Here is a 14,153-nt window from a genome sequence, read left to right on the forward strand (position 1 = left end):
TTCAAAGCACTAAAAATAAAAACTGTATTTTTTTCTTAAAATCTAAATCAGAACTTGTTTCATTAAATGTGTCTCTAAATAACTTTGAACACCAGTCATTTAAAGGAAGACATTATCTGCAGATAATACTGAACCACTCTCTCAAGATCATTTAGATTGTTCAACTGTTCATACCCAATCTTAGACTACTGATATTTTTTCACAACATTATTTCCTTCATTATAATGACTGCAAAATAGAAAGTAATGACTTGAAGAGGTAGAAAACAATTTGCTTGACTTCACTTTTTTGTTACCAGTCAGCCCTGTTGAAACTTGTACCTTTCTCAGGCCAAGAGAGAGTTTCCTCTTAGACTCTAAGTCAAACAATAGAGAAAGGTCAGAAATACATAATCATCCTATTCTCCATACTCATAGAAGCATTTCTGTTGGGTCTGGTTCAGTTTTCCATCACAACTCAATGTCTATCAAAATTGACTGTGAAGGCAAAGTAGTATATCTATATCTCCATATATCTATATATTTATGTCAAAGAATAGATACTTTCATTTTTTTTGCAAGGCAATGGGCTTAAGTACTTGCCCAAGGTTGTGGTCGAATTTGAACTCAGGTCCTCCTGACTCCAGGGACAGTGCTCTATGCACTGTGTCACCTAGCTGCCCCCAATAGATACTTTCTAAAAAAAACCTTTTTCTCATTTCATTTTTTTTCAATTAAGAGGCATTTATTCTCTCTCCCACAATTCCCTAATGGAAAATTAAAAAAAAAAACCTTATAGCCATCAGACTGGCAGACAACAAAAAAGGAAAATGACAAATTTAAAGTGGCCATGAGAAAAGAATCACATTAAAAATATGCTGCTGGTGGAACTGTAAATCAATCTAATCCTTCTAGAAAATAATTTGGAACTATGCCCTTAAAGCCACCAATGTCTGTATTCTTTTACCCACTGATACCTAAAGTAGGCCTATACCTCAGATAAGGAAGAATGAGGAGATGATCCATTTATACAAGAAAAAAAATATAGCATTATAATTATTTTAAAACTGATTATAGACAGCCTCCCTTACTTTAGTAAGGAGCCTTTTACAATAACAAATATGCGTTGAAGCCTTTAAAACACCAGAATTAACTCCCCTGGATGGGGAGGAGATTAGAGGAAAGGGAGAGGTTGAATTCATGCTATTTAAGAATTTGAGATAGGTAAATGGTACAGTAGATAGAGAGCCAGGACAGAAGTCAGAAAGATTTGAATTCAAAATCTCACATATTTATGTACTATGTGACCGTGGACAAATCAATTAACCCTGTTTGCCTTAGTTTCATCATCTGTAAAAATGAACTACAGAAGGAAATGGCAAACCATTTTAGTATCTTTGCAAAGAAACCCTACATGGGTCATGAAAAGTCATTACTGAACAGCAACAATTTATGAAATTAGATATAATATTTTTCCTTAATCAAAGAACTCTTTTTTCTATTAGTAGATGATATCTTTATAAACTTTGAAAGTTATACCAGCTATTGATTTTATAGAGCAATATAATGACCTATAATAGGAATATTTGTTTTTTCCATAAGTGAAATACATAAAAATTGCATCAATAAAATATTATCATATTACTGCAATTTTTTTTTAGTTTTTTTTTGTAAGGCAAATGGGGTTAAGTGGCTTGACCAAGGCCACACCGCTAGGTAATTATTGTCTGAGACCAGATTTGAACCCAGGTACTTCTGACTCCAGGGCCAGTGCTTTATCCACTGCACCACCTAGCCGCCCCTATATTACTGCAATTTGGTAAGAACAAATAATTGCCTGAAATACTGCAAAAGAAACTGAGATTTAAAAGAAATTTGAAAAATCATTCTTTAAAATGCTTAATATTGGGGCAGCTAGATGGTATAGTGGATAGAGTACTGGTCCCAGAGTCAGGAGGACTTGACTTCAAATCTGAACTCAGAGACTTAATAATTGCCTAGCTGTGTGACCTTGGGCAAGTCACACATAAGCCCATTGCCTTAAATAAATAAAAAACACTAAACAAAAATCAGATTCTCTCTGGTCTTTTCATCAGGAATAACTTAAGATAGTCTACTTCATTAAATATCCACTAAAAATGCTTAATATTTATATTTTTATTTCATAATTTCATTCAAGTTCTTTTTTAGTTTGCTTATCTTAATTTTTCATAAATAGAAATACATATGGGACTGAAAGTTTTATGATTCTTGAAAATATTTTTCAAGAAAATTGAAACAAAGCAATTAAAATCTATTTATCAAGGAGAAATTTATGTGATGTATAGAGAAAGTGAACAATGAAGCAGAACCAACAAAAGGATCAGGTAAAATAATTTTCAAGTTTAAGACAACTTAGAAGGGTGGAAAGAAAATTCTGTCTTCTCAGGTCAGAGCAAAGCAGAATCCAGAAAAATCATATCTAGCAAGCCAGCAGTAGTACTCAGGGGAAACTGAACTGGCAGCAAGAGATTTCTGAGCTTGCAGTACCCAGATAGGATTTGGACAATTTAACAGAAGGAGATTAGAGAGGACCCTTTGACAGTATTGGAAGGAAGACTTAGTTCTACCTCCCATACTTGATTCCAGGTCTCCATTCCAGGGTAAAGAGAAGCATTAGCAGGAAAAAGAGATCTGATTGCAGCTCCAATGCAGAAAAAGAGTGCTTGTGGAAGTCCACAAACAAGACTACAAGCCAGAAAAACAGGGAACACATCTCTCTTTAGAGTTTAGATCACAACCACTTGAAAAAAAACTGAAAACTTATAGATTGTCAGAACAGCTGCACAAAACCCCTGAAACTTTGGACATTCCCTGTTCCACCCTGGGAGCAGAGCACAATTTTAACATAAAGTTAAATGTCAGGAAAGAGACTGAAAAAATAAGAAAAACAAACCAAAAAAAGTGACCACAGAAAGTTATTATGTATCAGAGAAGACCAAAACACAAATTCAGAAGACAAAGAAATCAAAGCAGCTACATACAAAGCCCTGAAGAAAAATGTGAATGAATGGTCAAAGGATATGCAAAGGCAATTTACCGATGAGGATATCAAAGCGATTCATAGTCATATGAAAAACTACTCTAAATCACTACTTATTAGAGAAATGCAAATTAAAGTGTCTCTGAGGTGCCACCTCACCCCTCTCAGACTGGCCAATTTGACCAGAAAGGACAATGATCAATCTTGGAAGGGATCTGGGAAATCTGGGACACTAATAAATTGTTGGTGGAGCTGTGAACTCATCCAATCTTTCCTGAGAGCAATTTGGAATTATGTCCAAAGGGCAACAAAAATGTGCATACCCTTTGACCCAGCAATACCACTAGTGGGTCTATACCATGAAGAGATAATGAAAAAGGATAAAAAACGTCACATGTACAAAAATATTCATAGCAGCCCTGTTTGTGGTGGCAAAGAACTGGAAATTGAGTGAATGTCCTTCAGTTGGGGAATGGCTTAACACTCTGTGGTATATGTATGTCATGGAACACTACTGTTCTATTAGAAACCAGGAGGGATGGGAATTCAGGGAAGCCTGGAGGGATTTGCAAGAACTGGTGCTAAGTGAGATAAGCAGAACTGGAACAACATTGTACACCCTAAAAACAATGTGGGGGTGATGATCAACCTTGATGGACCTGCTCATTCCATCAGTGCAACAATCAGGGACAATTCTAGGGTATCTGTGATGGAGAAAATTGTGGAGTTTAAACAAAGACCAAAGACTATAACCTTCAATTTAAATTTTTTTTAAAAAATATATCTTATTATGCAATTTTGCTATCTCCTATACATTTTTTTTTCTTAAGGATATGATTTCTCTCTCAACACATTCAATTTTGATCAATATAAACGTGGAAATAATGTACAAGATCAACAAAAAAAATTAAAAAATGGTACACGAGAATGACTGTGACCTGTCTAGCTAAAAAAACAAAACAGCTGATTACTATGCTTTTAAGATAGTCTTGCTCAAGATACAGGAACTTTAATATTCATGTTCTATTCTCATTTACCCATGTTCTAATTTTGATATTACAGCTGTGAGTAAAAATGTCTTTATATGTAAGACTAAGTTATTTATATTTTATTGAGAATATGACAAATATGGCCTTGGGCTAGGTGATGACAATTGCTTTAGGTACATTAGCCTGAGGCATGCATGCAAATAAGTATTCATTCATTAATTCACTGATTCATTCATTCATCCCTTCATTCAGAATAGCTGTTTTCTTGGATTCAAAATATCTAGCAAATACAAGAGTCAAAAGCAGGGCATCCACATTTTTTTTATCTACATTTTATAGAATCTCGAAAACTTGGCATAATTTCATCATCCCAGGTAAATCAAATCAAGACAAAATTTTTTTTAAACAAAATTGTGGTTCATTATATCATGGACATACGGTTGTAAGAGATCTTTTAAGGTTATCTAATCTTAGTCTTCATTCTACAGATGAGGAAACTAATGTCCAAAGAGTTGAAGTAAGATGTCCAAATTAATAAAGAGAAGAGCTAAGGATTTAAACTCTGATACTATGTAGTGTCAAATTCAGGGCACTTACACATGTTCTGGAACTGATTAACACTACACAAAAGTGGCCCTCTCTCTGTTATATACCCTCTTCTGCTAAAGGACATCATAAGTATTTTTGAAGAGGTATGGGAATATTGTTAAAAATCCTTCCTTCTAAAGGAAGCTTTTACTAATTCCCCTAAATTCCATTTCCTTTTCTCAATCATATCCTATTTTTTATCTAACATATATCATATCTACAAATATGTGTACAACTTATTTGCATATGGCTACTTATAAGTTGTTCCCCTATGAGACGGAAAGCACCTTTAAAAGAAGGGTTTCTCCTTCAACTCTTGTTTTATCATAGCAAAGTGTCTGGCACAAAGTGTCTGCTTTGTTGTTGTTCATTTGTTTCAGTTAGGTCGCACTATTTGTGACCCAATCTGGGATTTTCTTGGCAAAGATCATAGAATGATTTGTGATTTGTTTCTCTAATGGAGAAACTCCTCTTACAGAGGAAGAAGGTGAGGCAAACAAGATAATTTGTCCAGGGTCACACAGCTAGTAAAGTATATGAGGTCACATTTGAACTCAAGTCTTCTTGACTTCAGGTCAGGCTCTCTATCCACTGTGTCACTTAAGATAATTAAAAATATTTATTTGACTGAAGAAATATTCCTAAGTGCTGTTCCAGAAAGCTTCTCTTGTGCCAAAGGTAATTTGGAGTTGCTGACATAATTCTCTGAAAAGATGCCACCTGGCAGCTAAGTCAAGAAGTCTCAAAATATTTTTTCCCACAATAAAAAGTTCTGGCAGGAACCATGGCACAGCTAAGACCTGGAAAGATATGCTTCATGATACAAGAACAACAGGGGCTTCTAGGAACATTACTATCGGGAGGCACTTCGGCCTAGCATCTGCTCAAATGCCTACTGATATTAAAAAGCAATACACAATCTTTTAGGAAAGACTTCTAGCTTCATGTCCTTCTACATGATGGCTTCCTAAAACGACCCTGAGGGCCTGCTTAGCAAACCTACCACTCCATGAAGAAAATCAGCATAAGCGTTTAACAACAACCACACATAGATGTAAAATGTGGGGCAAAACCTAGATGAATAAGAAAAGGTAGGAACTTGCCTAAGCTCCCTTAAATTCATCTCCAAAAAACTTTAAATAAATTTAAACGCAAATTGTAGTGGTAGAACCAACAAAAGGATGAGGTGAAATAATTTCCCACCTTAAGCAACTTAGGTCAGGAGGAAAGGTTTATTGTAAAGAGCAGCTCAAAGAGCTCCCCACCAAATTGGCAGTAGGCCTTAGTGGGGACTGTATCATGGTTAGCGGCAGCAACTTTCAGAGTTTTTAGATGGTAACAAGATTGAACACTTGGCCATATGGAGATTGCAGGGATTCCTTTGGAGAAACTGGGAGTAGAACTCTATTGTATTGCTCAGGTCACAGTCTTATGTTGTAGGCCCAGGACAAGGCGATACATTAGCACATCAGAGTTTTGGTTTCAAGGTGAAAAACAGCACTTGTGGTCATTCCTAAATCAGAATACAGGCCAGAACAGTATTTAAAACACAACACCTTAGATCATACCATCCTGGAAGAATTGAAAACTTGCAGATCCCCCTCTCCCCCCCAAACTAACTCTGAATACATCAGTACAAAAACCTGAAGCTTGGGACGATGTCTACTCCTCCTCCTTCCCGGGAGCAAATTTCTATTTTCACATAAAGTTAAAAGTGAAGAAATAGACTGGGAAAATAACAAACAACAACAACAACGAAAATTATCCTGACCATAGAAAGTTATCATGGTAACAGGGAAAATCAAAACACAAACTCACAAGACAAAGAAGTCAAATTTGCTACATTCAAATCCTCAAAGAAAAATAACTGGTCTCAAGTACCCAGAAAATTCCTGGAAGATCTCAAAAAACGATTTTAAATATCAAATAAGAGAAGTAGAAGGAAACTGGGAAAATAAAAGAAGGTGCTATAATAAAATCATGAAAAAAAGACTCATGGTAAAGAAGGTACAAAAATACTGAAGAAAATAACACTTAAAAAACAGAAGAGGTCAAACAGTAAAAGAGGCAGAAAAATCCAATAAAGAGAATACCTTAAAAAAGCAGAATCAGACAAAAGAAAAGGAAAGATATACAAATATTCACTGCAGAGAAGGAAAAAAGTAACACTGGCCAAATGAAAAGAAGTACCAAATCTCACTGAAGAAAATAATTCCTTAAAAATCAGAAAAGGGAATGTGGGAAGTAATGACTTTATGAGACATCAAGAAACAATCAAACAAAATCAAAAGAAAGAAAAAAAGAATAAAAAGTGAACTATCTCATGATAAAAACAACCAACCTGGAAAACAGTTGAGGAGAGATAATTTAAGAAGTACTAGACTACCTGAAAGTCAAGATACCAAAAAAAGGAACCTAGACATCATATTTCAAGAAATTATCAAAGAAAACTGTCCTGATATTCTAGAACCAAAAGGAAAAATGGAAATTTTAAAGAATGTACCAATCATCTCCTAATAAAGATCCCCAAATGAAAACTCTCAAGAATATTTTAGCCAAATTTCATAGTTTCCAGGTCAGGGAGAAAATATTGCAAGCAGTCAAAAAGAAGGCATTCAAATATCCTAGAGTCATGTTGAAATCACACATGATTTAGCAGTTTCCACATTAAAGGACTGGAAGGTTAGAATATGAAATCTCAGAGGGCAAAGAAAGTAGGATAACATCCAAGAATCACCTACCTAGCAAATCAGAATATAATCCTTCAAGGGAAAATAGATATATAATGAAATACATCACTTTCAAGCATTCCTAATGAAAAGCACAGAACTGAATCGAAAATCTAAGAGAAGCATAAAAGGCTAAACAGGCAAGAGAAATCATAAGAAATTCTTTCTATTCCTACATGAAAGGATTACAGTTGTAATTTCTAAGAACTTTTTCATTAGGGCAGTTAGAAGGAGTATACATATGTAGAGGACACAGTTGGTATGATATAAGCAATAAAATTAAGGGATATGAAAGAGAAATGTACTGGGAGAAAGGTAATGTAAGAGGTAGAATGGGATAACATCTCACATAGATGAGGCATGAAAGTTTTTACAATGGAGGGGAATATGGGGGAAGAGTGGGCAATATATGATGAATCTTCCTTTCATTGAAATTACCTCAGAGGGAATAAAACACACTCAGCTGAGTAAAGAAACCTATTTTACTACACAAAAAAAAGTAGAAGGGGAAGGGGTTAAGAAAAGTGGTGGCACGGACAGAAGGGTGAGTGGATTGGGGGAGGTGATGATAAGAAACAAACCACTTCTGAGGATGCACAGGGTAAGGAAGGAGGGAAAAGAAAGGATGGAGGGAAATACAAAGTTAGCTATCACAACCGTAAATTTTTTTATAGCAAGCTTTTCTGATAAAGACAATTTCTCAAATAAATAGAGAACTGAAGGAAATTTTGTAAAAATAAGAACCATTACCCTATTGATAAATGGTCAAAGATTTGAACAGGCAGTTTTCAGATGAAAAACCATAACTATTTATAATCATATGAACAAATGTTCTAAATTATTATTGATTGGAGAAGTACAAATTAAAACAATTCTCAGGTACCATTTCACATTCAAGAGATAAGCTAATATAATAGAAAAGAAAAATAAAAAATGATGAAGGAAATGTAGGAAAACTGAGACTCTAATAGACTGTTAGTGGAGTTGTGATCTCTGATTCAACCATTCTTGTAGGGTAATTTGGAACTATGCTAAAAGGGTTATAAAACCATGCCCACCCTTTGATTCAATACCACTGTATTCCAAAAGGTGCATATTACGAAGATTATTTTTTTAAAAAAATCAAAAAAGTAAAGGACTTAAACATACAAAAAATTATAGCAATTCTAGTGGTAGCAAAGAATTTCCACCACTAGAAGAAATGCCATAATTGAGGGGATGCCCCTCAATTAGAGCAATGGTTGAACAAGTTGTGGAATACGAACATTTTGGGATACTATTGAGATATAAGAAATAACAGACAGGATACTCTCAGAAATATTTGGAAAGACAGGAGCTGATGTAAATTAAAATAAGCAGAATAAGGAGAGAATACTGTGTACAGTAACAGCATACTATATAATGACCAACTGTGAATGAGTTAGCTAATCTCAACAATAAATGATGCAATATAATTTTGAAGACCTTTGAAGACCTATGATGACAAATGTTATCTATCTCCATGGAAAGAATTGATGGAACTGAAATACAGATTGAGGTGTACCTTTTTCAATTTTAATTATTTGGGTTTTTTTATTTGTTTTTTGTCTGTATCTTCTTATTCAACATGACTAATGGAAATGGGAAATGTTATGTCTTGACTGCCCAAGTAACCTATATCAAATTGCTTACCTTTTCAATGAAGGGGGAAGAGAAGAAACTGGAGGAGAATTTGGAACTCAAAATATAGGGAAAAAATAATGTTAAAATTGTTTTTACATATAATTTGAAAAAATAAAATATTTTTAAAAGATATACAATGGGTGTATTGTACATATGCATAATGCTGGAGGTTATTTAGCCAACCCTGCAACTTGGGAAGACAGCAGGCATTTATCTCAATAGGCCTTTTTATTTTATGATGCTTTCCTCAAATATCAACTGAAGTAGGGGAAAAAAAGAGTATTGAAGCTTTTAGGCACATTATAGGAAAAACTTCCTTGACACTACAGCCCATATGGCTGATGAATGCTATCCTGGACCTCTTGTGGTGTGTTCCATGAATGATAACAAATCAACTTAAAAAAGTCAACCAAAAGTATTGTGAAACACTACAAGGGTCACAGGAGACTAACCCTGTCTGCGCATTTCAATTACAATGAAGACAATTGATGGGGATAGGTTTCAAGCTCAGTTGAGTAAGCATCTCCATCTATTTCTTTTCTGAAAATAACAAAAGGTTATTTTCATCCTCAAATGAATTTCTTTACCAAGGGGACAAGTAACTGAAACAAAGAAGAAAGTATTCCTTTTCAAAACACCAAAGAATTGCCCTAACTATTCCTGAAAGATGATACCACATTCATAATCCTGATTCCCCTGTCACCAAAAAAGCACCAAATCCTCTAGTGAGAATAAAACAGAATGAACAAAAAAACAAGACTTTCATATATGAAAGGTCTGCCTTAGCAACTGCCATTAAGCTATAGATTCAAATTAGAAGTGAATGCTTCTGGAATTCTAGTTGACTGATTACTGGACTACTATAATTGGAATTACATGGAATAATTCCCTGGGAAGCAACATTTAGCAAGAGGAATTCTGTACTTAGAGATCAGAAAAAATTGAGTTCAAATTATAGACCTGACCTATGTATAAGTCTTTTAACCTCATTGAGCTTCAGTTTTCTCATAAGCAAAATGGGCATGATGCTAATAATATCAGTTCTCTAACAAACAAGATTGTCATGTGGATCAAATTAATTGATACATGTGAAGTGCTTCTGTAAGTCTTAAAGTGCCATGTGTATTTTGGCTACTGTTATTGTAGTCACTTTACTGCCTTAAATAAAAGTTCAAGCATATCCATTCTGCCAGACATTCAGGCATTTAGAAAGAATCTGGATTTATGTTAGTCACATGGATTTAGGATGACAGAGAATAAAATTTGCTTCTTTCTTGGAGCTTATAAACTCTAACAGAAACATTGATGTAGAACAATTACTGAAATGACTTCAAAGAAGGTCCTTCTAGAGTCCTCTCTTATAAGCACAGCAGCTGCCTATAAAATTAAATGCATAGCAGTATGAAACCTTGGTTTCACTTCATTGCACAGAGCAACAGTAAAGTAGATTCCTAATGAGATGACAGATGTCATCATCATTCTGTACTACTTTTGTCATATCTGGCTTCTCTAAGAATATTATTTCTTGAATCTTTGGAGGCCTGATGGCTATCACCCCTACACACTTACTATTACTTCTTTATAACCTATGTATATGTATTCACTTGTGCCTAAATTCAGTAGGCATTCTCCTTTACAAATGTAATATACAAAATAGGCATCTGTGTGATACTTAATGGACATTTTTTCAAGACAAGATAATAAATGTGTGTAGAATGAAAAAAACCAAAAACAGAATTCAAGGCAAGGCTACCAAGTTAAAAGGAAAGGTGATCCATTACTATAAAGCAGTCAAAGAAATAAGGAAACTTTTGGTGTATAATGGAACTATTATGTTCAAATTATGTCATCTAAGAAAGTATTTAAATGCCTGAAAATTAAGTACACTATGAGACACAATTCTCACTTCTGCAGTTAACTTCAATGTTTTCACTGACTACTAGAATCAATGAAGTCTAACTTTCCCTATATTACTTAAACAATTAAAGAGCAATATATTCTGAGTCCTCTGAAAAGTGATGGAAATATCAAAGTTCGAGGGCTTTCCGTGTGCTTCAGAAAGGATGGGAAGAATTCATCAAGCAGTACATACTCCCTTCTTTCTTATCATGCAATAAGTCAAAATTACGTTCTACTCCCCAAAGTTCTAGGTAGATATTAATGAATGATGATTAACAGCTTTTCCTGGAAATATATTTAAGCACCATGATGGGGATATTGCTTCTTAAACTTACATCCTTATTAATCTCTTAGGTCCTTAGAATCTGATCTATTCATTTGTGCCGTTTTAAAATGCAAGTAGTATTTTCCAGTATGCCTATTCTTATACTTAGATCCTTTCTGTGGCTATTAATGGCATTTTGTTTTTTTCAGTAATCCTTGATCCTAAGGATAACATTGTACTAAATGTAAATCACAAAACTATAACTTTTTTTCTTTCACTGATCATTTTAGTAAATCAGTACTAATATTTTACAGTGTCACAAAATTTCAGCTTGTAAGGGATGGCAGGTGATCCAGCCAAAACAATAGAATAGAATCTAACATACTTTGCCACTCTCTTCCACAGTTACCAATTTCACTCTCTCCTAGTTTTGTGCCATCTACAAAATTGTTAATCCAGGTAGCCTTTTTAATTTAAATCAATAAACCAATGATAAACAAGTTATTTTAGGGGTTTTTTTGCAAGGCAATGGGGTTAAGAGACTTTCCCAAGGCCACACAGCTAGGTAATTATTAAGTGTCTGAGGCCGGCTTTGAACTCAGGTACTCCTGACTCCAGGGTGGGTGCTCTATCCACTGTGCCACCTAGCTGCCCTGATAAACAAGTTTTAAAAGGGGGTACAAATCAGTAGGAGCAAGCCATGATCCTGGAGGAACTTCTTTCTTCCCACTACCTCCTTGATGGTGGGGATCTTCAGTACTGGAATAGGGGTAAAGTATTGGAGGTAGATTCAGGTAATCCCTATCAGTGTTTGCTATTTGGACAAGTCTTTTCTTGAGTTTGGAGGTGGGTCCATGAAGGAAACAAAGAAGTAGAGCTAACCAAATGTGAAATTTGGAAGTAGAAGATAACTGTTCCCTGGAGATCTTTAAGAAAAGGCTGGTTGATCACTTGTCAGATAAACTGTAGGAGAATTTTGTTCAGATATGTCAGACTAGAGGATCTCTGAGGTTGCCTCCAACTAGGGTTTCAAAGATGGTTGAAATCTGAACTAAAAGAATGGAATGAATATTGACACTTCCAGAGGATGAAAAATGTGTCCAAGGAGGTGATCAACCTGTTTAAATATGTTAGCACACATGGGAAAACAGGGCAACTAAATGGGATACTGCAGCAACTACTGCTATGTCAAAGAGATCTAAAGAAACAAGTCTATTTTCCCTCCAGTTCCACTCCTCCCTTTCCACAAAATGCTTGTGATGCTTTGAAACAGGGGACAAAACCAAATACTTCAAAACATCCCAGAACGGTAACTATATATACCAGCTAGGATACCCTAGTTGCCCAAGTGGCTTCTTGGGGAAAAAAATAAAAGAAGAAAATAAAAGGGAGAAGACAAGATGAGAAGATGGGGTGGGGAGAGAGAGAGACAGAAAGAGAAACAGAAGGACAGAGAGATATACAGGGACTGGGACTAGAAGAGAGAGATATAAAAACTCTTGGGCTACTCTGGGTCAGAGTCATATAGCTTATGGAGAATGTGATATTGTTAGGAGCTAATATTTAGCAGTTACAAAATTCTTTGAAATCCAAATGCTTTACCAAGATGTATTACCTTTGATCCTCTCAACTACCCTGGAAAGTAAATGCTATTATAATCCTTATTTTAAAATTGAGGCTCTGGAAGAAAAGTGACTTGACCAGGGTCACATATCAGGATTTAACCTCAGGTCTTTCTGAATCCAGTCTAGTACCATTACCTACTGTGCCACCTAGCAGCTTGTAGTACTAAGTGACTTTTCATACATATATCTTTGAATACCTATGTTCTGGATGCTGGTGAAGTCTTCTGTTAGAGAATAATGAGTTGCCTGAAGTCTTGCTCAAAAAGTACACTGAAGACTTAATCATTAAAAGCTTTTTTCTCTGCCAGACAATATCTTCTAAATCAAACCCTTTTATGCTGCCTGTCTCAAAAATATGTAGATATACTAGAACTCTAAGTAGAATGGTAGGTTGGGGGTCAGTCAACTGGAGACTTCGAAGCATAGAGATCACTGAAAAATCATGATGTTTACAGAGTAAAAGACAAAGTAATACGAGGGCTCAAAAGTGAGACAGATGAAAATTGTTCCTTTTTAGAGGAAAGAGAAAAATTCTCAGAGATCATTCCTTTAGTTTCCAGTTAACTTATCTAACACCTTAGGAAAAAATGCTCAGGAATACCAATTGGGCTCTTGCAAAATATCAAAAACTGTTGAATATTGGTAGCATCAGTCAAAATGGGTTTAGAGGAATCTGAGGTAAAATGTGGTTGTGCTCTTACACACTAGGATATGAGCCTGTGGAGCCACTGTAAGAGGATACACAGTGAAAGAGATAGGAGGTGGCCTCAGCGAAGTAGGGTGTTCATTCTAGCCCAGAGTCCAGTCTTAAAACAGAGTCCAGCAGTCATTTGCCTCTGATTCTGCAGTCATTTCATGTTGGTGATTTATTCTGTGCTGATCAGTGGATATCTAGATATTGGGAAATAATGAGAAGTGGATGCTTGGGAGGTTTTAAACTTAGGATAACAAATATTTTGCATTTTTCTTTCAGCCTATTTGTTGTTGGTGAATAGCAGTTATATTTGTGGAAGTGTTAAATAAGTTTAAATGAAAACTTCATTGACTCCTCTTTATTATTATAGTTCTAATAAGATACATATTATTATGCTGTAAATGCAAGCAGAACATTTATTTGCTCCTATACTTGGAATTTTTTTTGGCTTTTGCAATGCAATGGGGTCAAGTGACTTGCCCAAGATCACACAGCTAGGTAATTATTAAGTGTCTGAGGTCAAATTTGAACTCAGGTCCTCCTGACTCCAGGGCTGGCATTTTATCCACTGCTCCAACTTTCTGCTTCCGTTGGAAGAGTTTCAAAATCTTAGAAATACAAAAGTTAGAGCTGGAGGGGACTTTAGTGGACATTTAGACCAATGGGGCTAAACTTAAATAGATACAGGGGACAATAAATCAC

At 35.2% G+C, this 14,153-nt stretch overlaps 1 long non-coding RNA gene across 2 annotated transcripts in view; it reads right to left on the reverse strand.

The window, feature by feature from the left end:
• Positions 1 to 14,153, reverse strand: part of LOC141497565 (uncharacterized) — a 317,802-nt gene that overhangs the window by 230,815 nt on the left and 72,834 nt on the right. The window lies entirely within an intron of this gene.

This window comes from Macrotis lagotis, chromosome X, assembly GCF_037893015.1.
Source record: "Macrotis lagotis isolate mMagLag1 chromosome X, bilby.v1.9.chrom.fasta, whole genome shotgun sequence".
NCBI classification, from domain to species: domain Eukaryota; kingdom Metazoa; phylum Chordata; class Mammalia; order Peramelemorphia; family Peramelidae; genus Macrotis; species Macrotis lagotis.